This window comes from Condylura cristata, unplaced genomic scaffold (assembly GCF_000260355.1).
Source record: "Condylura cristata isolate star-nosed mole 26May11 unplaced genomic scaffold, ConCri1.0 scaffold00034, whole genome shotgun sequence".
In the NCBI taxonomy this organism is placed as follows: Eukaryota; Metazoa; Chordata; class Mammalia; order Eulipotyphla; family Talpidae; genus Condylura; species Condylura cristata.
Genome location: NW_004567135.1, coordinates 11,447,757 through 11,455,909, shown reverse-complemented (window position 1 = coordinate 11,455,909; position 8,153 = coordinate 11,447,757). Strand labels below are relative to the sequence as shown.

The window sequence follows — 8,153 nt, the reverse complement described above, 5'->3', positions numbered from 1 at the left end:
GGCGGTAGGGGTGGCCTGGGGGGAGGAGGGACAGAGAGGTCTGTGAGCCGCTCGCTGGCTGCTCCCCAGCCCCTCCTCACACGGAGGCGACCGCACAGCGGCCCCAGCTCCCACTTACAGCGCTGTCTGTGCTCTGAATGGAAGAAAGGCAAACTCGGAACAAAGAGCTCGCTGCTCGGCTCCTGGGGCTTCTGGGCGAGGCCTCCGTGCTGGCCAGGCTGGGAGAGAGCCGGGATTTGGAGGGGCGAGCAGGGGCGGGTGGGCGCTCGCGCAGGGAGGCGGGGCGGGGGAGGCGCCGGCCGGCAGGAAGTGCTCGTGGGCGCTGGGCTGCGATCGGGGCTCCCGCACCCTGACCCTGTCCCCGCGGGAGGGCCAGGAGCGCGGCGGGGCTGCCGCGAAGGCGCCTTGTGGCCCTACGAGGCTTGGGCGAGGCTTGGGCGCCGCCGCTGCGTCTCGAGCCGTCTCGAGCCGGGTAAGTGCGGCCGGCGGCGGGCGGCAGAGAAAGGCGAGGGGTAGCTGAGGCCCGCGGCTGGCAGGCCCGGGGCGCGGGGAGGAGGGGCCCCCGCTCGTGGCGGCTTCCGCGGGAAGGAGGCGCCCCACATCCAGGGCAACGCGGGGCCTTGGTGGGACAGGGCAGGCTGATTTTGGCTTAACGGTGGGGGCAAGATCCTCCCCTCCCAGGGGCGCTCAGGATGGAGCTGCTTGCATTGGGGGACAGGAGGTTGGGGGGGGGGGGTCGCTGAGCCTTGTCTGCTGTCTGATCTCCACACTGGTGCCTCCGCTGAGCAGTCCCTCTGAATGCAGCGAACTCAATGCTTGTCTGTCCTGCTTCAAAATGTCCACCAATGCTAAGCACCAGTAGCTTCTGCTTAGCATTGGTGGGAGGTAACAGGTCCAGAGTGACCCCAACTAGAATTGTACAGTCCTGGGCTGGGTACCTCAGGCAAGACGGGGTTTGCTAATCCTGGAGGCTGGCCTTACAGAGTGTGCACAGGGCCGTTCTCAGCAGATCTGGTGGCCAGTGCCAGGCTGTCCATCGAGTCTCCAGCACACCTGTGTGTTTGTGCCAGCTCAGGCCTGCAGGTGGCCTCCCCTGGGCTTCCTGCCCTTCCTGCACCTGCACTTGGCTGGCACGTATGGAAAGGGTACTGTGCCAGTTTCACCGCTGAAGGTGCAACGCTCCTATGTGTGAACTGGCCACAGATAGGACAGGCCGGAGGGCACAGGAGCACTTCCCGGGTGTCTGGAGTAGGCGGAACACAGGGATCCAGCCCATGGACACACACTGAGTCAGGGGTGGTGTGGGGAGAAGAGGCAGCTTCTGGAAAAACGACATGCCCTCAGGGTGTAAGGTAATGGAGGGCAAGGGAGAGGCTTAGGTGGTCTGGGCCAGGCGGGATGGTCAGTGTGCATCTGTGAGCAGCTGTATCCCAGGACAAGAAGCTGCAGTTGGAGCCTGCAGACCTGAACTTGAGTTAGACTCACTGTCTTTAGCAGGGCTCAGTGTGACCGGTCTCCCTGTGAAGGGTCAGGAGGCTCCATGCACCCATACCTGGAGAAGTGCTTGACCACAGTGGGACTCCGAGGGCAAAGGGCATTTGCTGGACTTAGTCAGAAGTTCAGGTGCGCTTGGGTGGGGGGAGGGGCCACTGCAGCTGTCTAGTTTGGGGGGTGGGGGGGTTGGCATTTGCCTGCTGCTGGGCAGATCTGCCTCCAGCCGTGATTTGGACCTTTGGTGTGGGCGGGGCATGCAGGCCTGGTGTGGAAGTTTCTGTGCGAGGGCCTTCAGCAACACAGGAGGAAAGTGGCTTGGGTGGGCTTTAAATGGTAGCTGTGAACAGCTTGACTTCCAGAGAACCTTCCTGAGGGGAAGCTGGGAGGCTTTAAACCCCATCACCTCGCCTCTATCCTCAAGCCACCAGTAGAAGCAATAAGAAGTTTTCCACAGTTTGCAGCCTGGGAAGTAAGAAGGAGAAGCTTCTCCAGCCCAGGGCCTGGGTCTGGGATGTCAAGGCAGGATTCTGTCTTCCGGTTACAGAGCTCCCAGACACAGGACCAAAGCTGGACCCACCAAGTTGGGGTGGGAAGGGGTCACAACTGAAGGCCTGAACAGCAAGGTGTGTCCACTGTCGCTGAAACAGCACATAGTAGCTGTTTTGGTAACATCGTGAAAGGAAGGAACCCTGGCTGAGGAGCCAGGAAACTGGTCGAGACCTGGCTTGACTCCCCCCACCCTGTGACAGGGGGCATGTCGCTTCACCTCCTTGGGTCAGCTTCCTCCTTGCTTAAAATCAACATCTTTCCAGATTACCTTCTGACCGCAGCCCCAAGTTTCACTTCCCTAGAGAGGCCTTTCCTGAGCCCCTATCTAAAGTAGCCACCTCCTGGCCATGGTCCCGTGGCCCTGATCCATTTCCTTTCCTGCACACCACCCCGAGTTCACCTCTGACTCACCCTTCCACACTGAGCTTGTGCCAAAGGGGCTCCTTTGTCTTGATACCTGCTCTGAGATCATAGAAGGTGCTTTAGAAAAGTTGTATCGGTAACTAGATAGATAAGAAGGGGGGATGGACGCTGCTCCTCCCAGGAGAGCTTTGAGGGCCAGCCAGGCCCCACTCACAGGCGCTCACACCAGCAGCTCGGAGTTAATCTTTGGCTCCCAGGTAGGGTTCCCTTGAGGAAAGGGAACTCCACTTAGCCTAAGAGGCCCAGAAAGCCCCTGTATCAGAACGTGCACCCGGCTGCTCCATCCTCAAGGAGAGCCAAGGGCCACGATCCAGACACGTGGGTGGTGACGCCTCACACTGCTTCTGCTGGCCTTGGAACCAAACTTCTTGCACTGGGTCAAGGTTACTCTGAATATTTGCATGAGAAGGTTGTAGAGCTCTGATACACAGGCAGCCCAACCCAGACCTGGGGGAACAGCCGGGTACCCGCAAAGCCGACGAGCCCCACACTGATCGCTGAGAGCTGTCTATTTAGGGTGACCATGTCTCCCACCGTCCCCGCTGGGGTCCGTTCCCGCAAACTGCCCAGAGGTGCCTCCTCCCCCGGAGATTGCTGCCCATCAGCACAGTTCTTCTGGCGCACTGGGCAGTGGAGAGGAGGAGCCTTCTGACTGAGCCTGAGCCCAGAGCCCCGCACCCTGTACTTTCAGCAGCGCGTCGGCTCCGTGTAAACATCCATCATCTCCTGTCACCCCTGTGCAGATGGCGGTGCGGAGACTCCCAGGCCCAGACTGTTCCGGGCTTTGCCCACTCCCTTTACTAAGTCTGAGAGGACAAAGACAACATAGCCACTGCTTGCTCTTGATTAGGCCAGAGGCTGTGGTGGTGGAGCCAGAGACCTGGGTGCCGAGAGCCGTGCTCACCTTGAGTCTCGTCCGCATCCTGCGCTGGCTGGCTCTCGAGCCCCAGCTCCATCAGGTCTATACACCACGAGCCTTGATTTCTCCCCCTCCCCCTGCCCAGGCCTGAAAAATACATCAAGAATCAGCCCTCAACCTCCAAGTATCTAGCTGAGGAAGGAGATGGAGCTTCTCCCAGCCAGAGACAGGCAGGCAGCTGAGTGTCAATCTCGTCCACTCAGGAGCTCGGGGAAGGAGGCACGGCAGTGCCACTCTGGGCAGGAGTGAGGGGCTGCTGCAGGCAGGGAGCCCTGCTCCGCTGGGCTCTGCTCTCCCTCCCTTTATGTGACCTCACAGAGCTCCCTTTTATTGCTTTGGAAACTAAGGGCATGCTCTATGCACTAACTCCCAGCTGGTGCCTGAGTTGTGTCTGCAAAGCTGAGCTGACTGAGGTACACAGAGCACCTCTGGCTGCTGAGGGGGCTGGATGGCTTGAGACGGGTTTTCGAGGGGGTGGGTGGGCGGGGTGCTGTGCCCTCGTGTCCCAGCACCAACTCCCCTGCTGGTTCTGGGGCCTCCAGGCCAGCCAAGCACCCCTTTTCTCTTCCAATGCTTTTCTACTCCCTACAAACAACTGGGGGGGGGGGGTGCGGAGAAGGCAGCTGTATTTTGACACCTGAATTTCCCTCTCCTTGTATAAGAAGCCAGAAGTGCCAAGCAGCTAAAAATTGAGGAAGTTAGAGGTGCTGGCTCCCTGATCTATTTTAAAGCAATTCCCTGACTTGTTGATGGTAACAGGGGATCCCCTACACTGGGCTTCAGCCTTTTGCCTACCTAACGAATCTTTTTTTTTTCCTTAACACCAATCAAAAACAACCCAAGTTTATGTCATTTGCATTCTTTTCCAAAGACCAGTTTATCAACCAAAGTGCCCAGTGAGAGAGGATGGATTAAGAAGGTGAGGTTTGCCCACAGAACGGAATAGCGTTCAGCGAGAGGAAAGATGAAATGTTCCTGTTGACAGCAAAATGGAGGGGGGTTGAGGGCATTATGTGTCCCGAGCAAGAATGACAGAGACAGATTCCGGGTATTTACATAGCAGATGCTTGAACAGGGCAAAATCATCATAAAATTCGTGGACACTAATAAACTAGGCTTCTTGGTTGAGGTTAAAAGGGAGGGGAAGGCAGAAAGGATCGAAGTGGGGCAGGGGGGGTTAAAGACTGGCGGTTGGGGGCAAAAAGAAAACAAAACTGTGTAGTGTTTGCAACCGACGGACAACCTTTCATAGCCGGGAACCCTGACGTCTGAGTTTTCCCACCATTTGTGATTTCTGAACACCCACTTTTAAGGGCATCAGTGCCAAAAAGATAAATCACTTTTTTAAATGAGTTTATATAATTTTCTAACATAGATTCTGTTAGCATCTTGTGTTTAGAGACTCACATGAGAAAAGCAAAGGGGGGTGGGTCGCTGATGCTGTCCTGTTTACCTGCGATCTGAACAGGTTAAATAAAAAGAAAGGCTTGACATTTCCTGTTTGATCCGGTAGCTGGGGAAGCCAAACCGTGAAGCCTTTTGAACAGGCAAAGGCCTCAGTTTCTCCAAGTGTTCTTGAAATACTGTCGAGAGCGTTCTCTGTCTGAGCCCCCTTTTCTGTCAGAACAAGTATGACGGTTCTGACGTCTGACAGCAAGGCCCTCGGCTCTGGTTTCAGAATTATATTCTCCACCTCTACTTGAGGAGGGAAATTCTTTCTGATACAAGAAGTTTACTGACTTTTTATCCCTGGAAACTAGCACAAAGCTTGGCAAACAGTTGAAGCCCAATAAGTGTCCATTAGATGGGTATTTCAGGAAGGAGCTTATCAGTCATCACTGATTCTGAGCTTCAAGACACCTCTCAGCCAGGGCCAGCTGTGAATTTGCAGGATCCTATGCAAAATGAAAAATGTGTTAAGGAAAACAGAAAATTACCATTAAAAGTACTAAAATATAAATCTTTTTCCTTTCTTCCATGACCTCTTTCTTGGCTTGTTATGGTAGTTATGTATTTGCTATTTAATGGTGTTCCAAGAAAAAAAAAATTAGCCTTTTAAGTTATTGGCCTGGTTATGAATTATTGGCATTTTACCACACCCTTTTATATCATGCTGTGCCAATTTAAAATGCACTTAACCCATAGGTAGACTCACCAAAATCAGCCAATTCCTATTTCATAATCTATATGTGCACATGTGTTTTGTCCTTAACAAAAGTGGAAAGTGCACTAACGCGACTTAGCCATGTTTAGTTCACTTGTTGCTTGATGCAAACCCCATGCCAGCAGCCTTTGTCTCCAGCCTAAAAGTAGAGGAAGGGCTGAGAGAAAAGAGAGCTGTGTGCGACGGTATCTTTCCTTCCCTGTGTCATCAATTTCAGTGTAAATGGCTGGCTGACACAGAAGAAATGCAGGTGGAGAAGGGCCGGATGGTGCCGGTTTCTTGCTTGGTCTTACTTCCTGGAAGTCTTAGCTTGCTTTCTGCACCTGAAACAACTCTGTTTCCAGCAGAGACCCTGACCCCCAGGACTGTCAATGCTGCTTGCTCTATCATAGGGGCAACCACCTCACTTTGCATCTGCTTTGAGGCTCTCTGAGCTCTGTGCATCAGGGATACCGTGGAGTTCTAATGGAGTGTCATGGGTGCTGGATCAAGTGAGCAGCAAGGAGTGGACACACACAGTGTGCCCTCAGCTCCCATTCATGTCCACCACCCCACTGGACTTCCTCAGCAAGCACAAGTTCAAAGATAAAATCATGAAGCATCCCAAGATGTCGACAGCATGGCTTGTCACCAAGCACTTGGGGCCACGTGAGCACAGCCAGGCTGCTCCCATGAAGCCAGCCACCTCAAGCCTCGGTCTCCCTTTTGGGCCACATTTTGGGACTGGTGACCCAGTCGATGCAGAACAGAATCCTGTGAGCTCTGGCCACTCAAGTGCCATCAGATTCCAGGGAGGCATTTCCATCTCTGGGAAATGGTGGGAGGGTCCATTGCCCTAAGCAGGCTCCACCCAACTGAGTTCTTTTATTAAAGAGTTCTAGTGTCTTTAAAAGACCCCAAAGAAAAGGACAAAGGATAGAATTAGAGGTGGATCTCATCCATTTTGTCTTAAGTTTGGAGCAGATTGAAAAACAAAATGCTTTTAGGGGCACTCAAGCGTGCTACGTTGGAGCCATTTATATATAAGCCAAAGGGGAGCAGGTAGGCTGGGTTCAAGGAGCATGGTTTAGTCACCAAGGGAGCTGAGTTGGGGGACAAGAGGCACAGCTAGATGGGGGAGGGCCTGTGAACTTACCATGTGACTCCAGAGTTGAGGTGCTCTTTTGCAAAAACCAGTCCTCTCTCAATGGAGAGAGAGCAAGACAGAAAGTCAGGACTAGAAGTCCTTTACCCGGAGAGAATGAAATTTACATCTCAAAAAACTAGAGGGAAACAAAGACACACTTCTTTCTCCTCTGCCTGTACCCGTCCTGAAGCATCTCCGTCAGCGATGGAGCCTGAGCATAAGCTGACATAAGACAGGGCCACGGCCAGAGGGCTTCCATAACTTAACACTTCCTGATAGCTCTGAAACAAGCTAAGAGCTTTAGGAGGAACCTCAAGTTCCAAACACGTGCTAGGAGGTAAGTGCTGGAATAGTGAACTGGAAAAGAGGGTGACAGAACTCCCTGCCCAACCCCATCTTCTACTTTAACGTAGAAAGGAAAGCTGGAAGAAGCGTTCTGGATACCCACCACAAGTTTAGGAAAGAACAGTCACATTTACATTCCACCTTTCACTTCTTTCAGTTGCGTCTTTATTTATTTGGTTTCAATTGCGCACATAATGCTAATTGTGAGAAGCTGTTTTCATCACTGAAGTCGACAGTTGTGTGAATAGCTATTTGTTCAGGGGTTGCAAACCATTTTTGTCTGATCTGCAAACTATTTTTGTCTGATCTGCAAGGTCAGGGTGGTTTTGACCAATTACAAGAGTTGAAACAAAAAAAGGCCGAGGCAGAAGAATATACAGCAGGGACCATGTGGCCCTCAAGTCTCAAATATGGACCCAGTGGTCCTGTACGGGAACCGGGGTTTGCTGAGCCCTGACCCACGGCGCTGGAAGGGCACAGCAACTGCAAGGAAGCATCCCCTGCCATCCAGCATCTCTCTGGATGCCACCCAGGGAGGTCCAATTGAACTCTCCTGGGGTGCAGCCTAGAAACAGGGTCTTTCCGTTCCTCTGTTGGTTCTAGAGTAGGTGAGGAGCAGAACACTGCCCTGTAGCAGCTGTTCTCAAAGTGTCCGGGACCCGGAATAGCCACATCGCCCAGCTGGAGAGAAATGCAAGCTCTCAACTCCCACGCAGACCCCCTAACTCAGAGGTTCTGGGAAGGGGCCAGACAACTCTGAGCCCCCCGAGTCTCAGAGCACTGCTCTAAGGTGGGGCTTCATAGCTGGCCAGGGTCACTGTGGGTTGGGTGGAGAGCAGGCGGCAAGGAGGGAGGTGGCAAGGCTGGGGCAGCGCGGTTATCTCAAGGCTGGAAACAACCTGCGTCGTGATTTTACATCCAGCTGAAGCCCTGCAGGTACAGCACCGGGCAGTCACGGGTCCTTCCCAAGCAGTGTTAACACTAAGGATTTTAAGTCTGGGCTCTCTTTGTCATGTCTAGCTGTCTGTCTGTTCTTGGTGTATTCATTTACAGGTTTCCATTTGAAAAATTGCAGGGATTTAAGCTCAACTCCTGAACTATCTGGAAAATTTTTTTTAAAGATTTATTTATTT

The 8,153-nt window shown here is 53.3% G+C and overlaps 1 protein-coding gene across 1 annotated transcript in view; it reads left to right on the top strand.

Moving 5' to 3' along the window:
• Window positions 1-349: 349 nt before the first annotated feature.
• Window positions 350-8,153, top strand: part of TSPAN11 (tetraspanin 11) — a 55,723-nt gene continuing 47,919 nt past the window's right edge. Inside the window, exon 1 of the mRNA XM_004692550.2 lies at window positions 350-472. The gene's annotated coding sequence lies outside the window, so the exon portion shown is untranslated. The remainder of the gene's footprint in view (window positions 473-8,153) is intronic.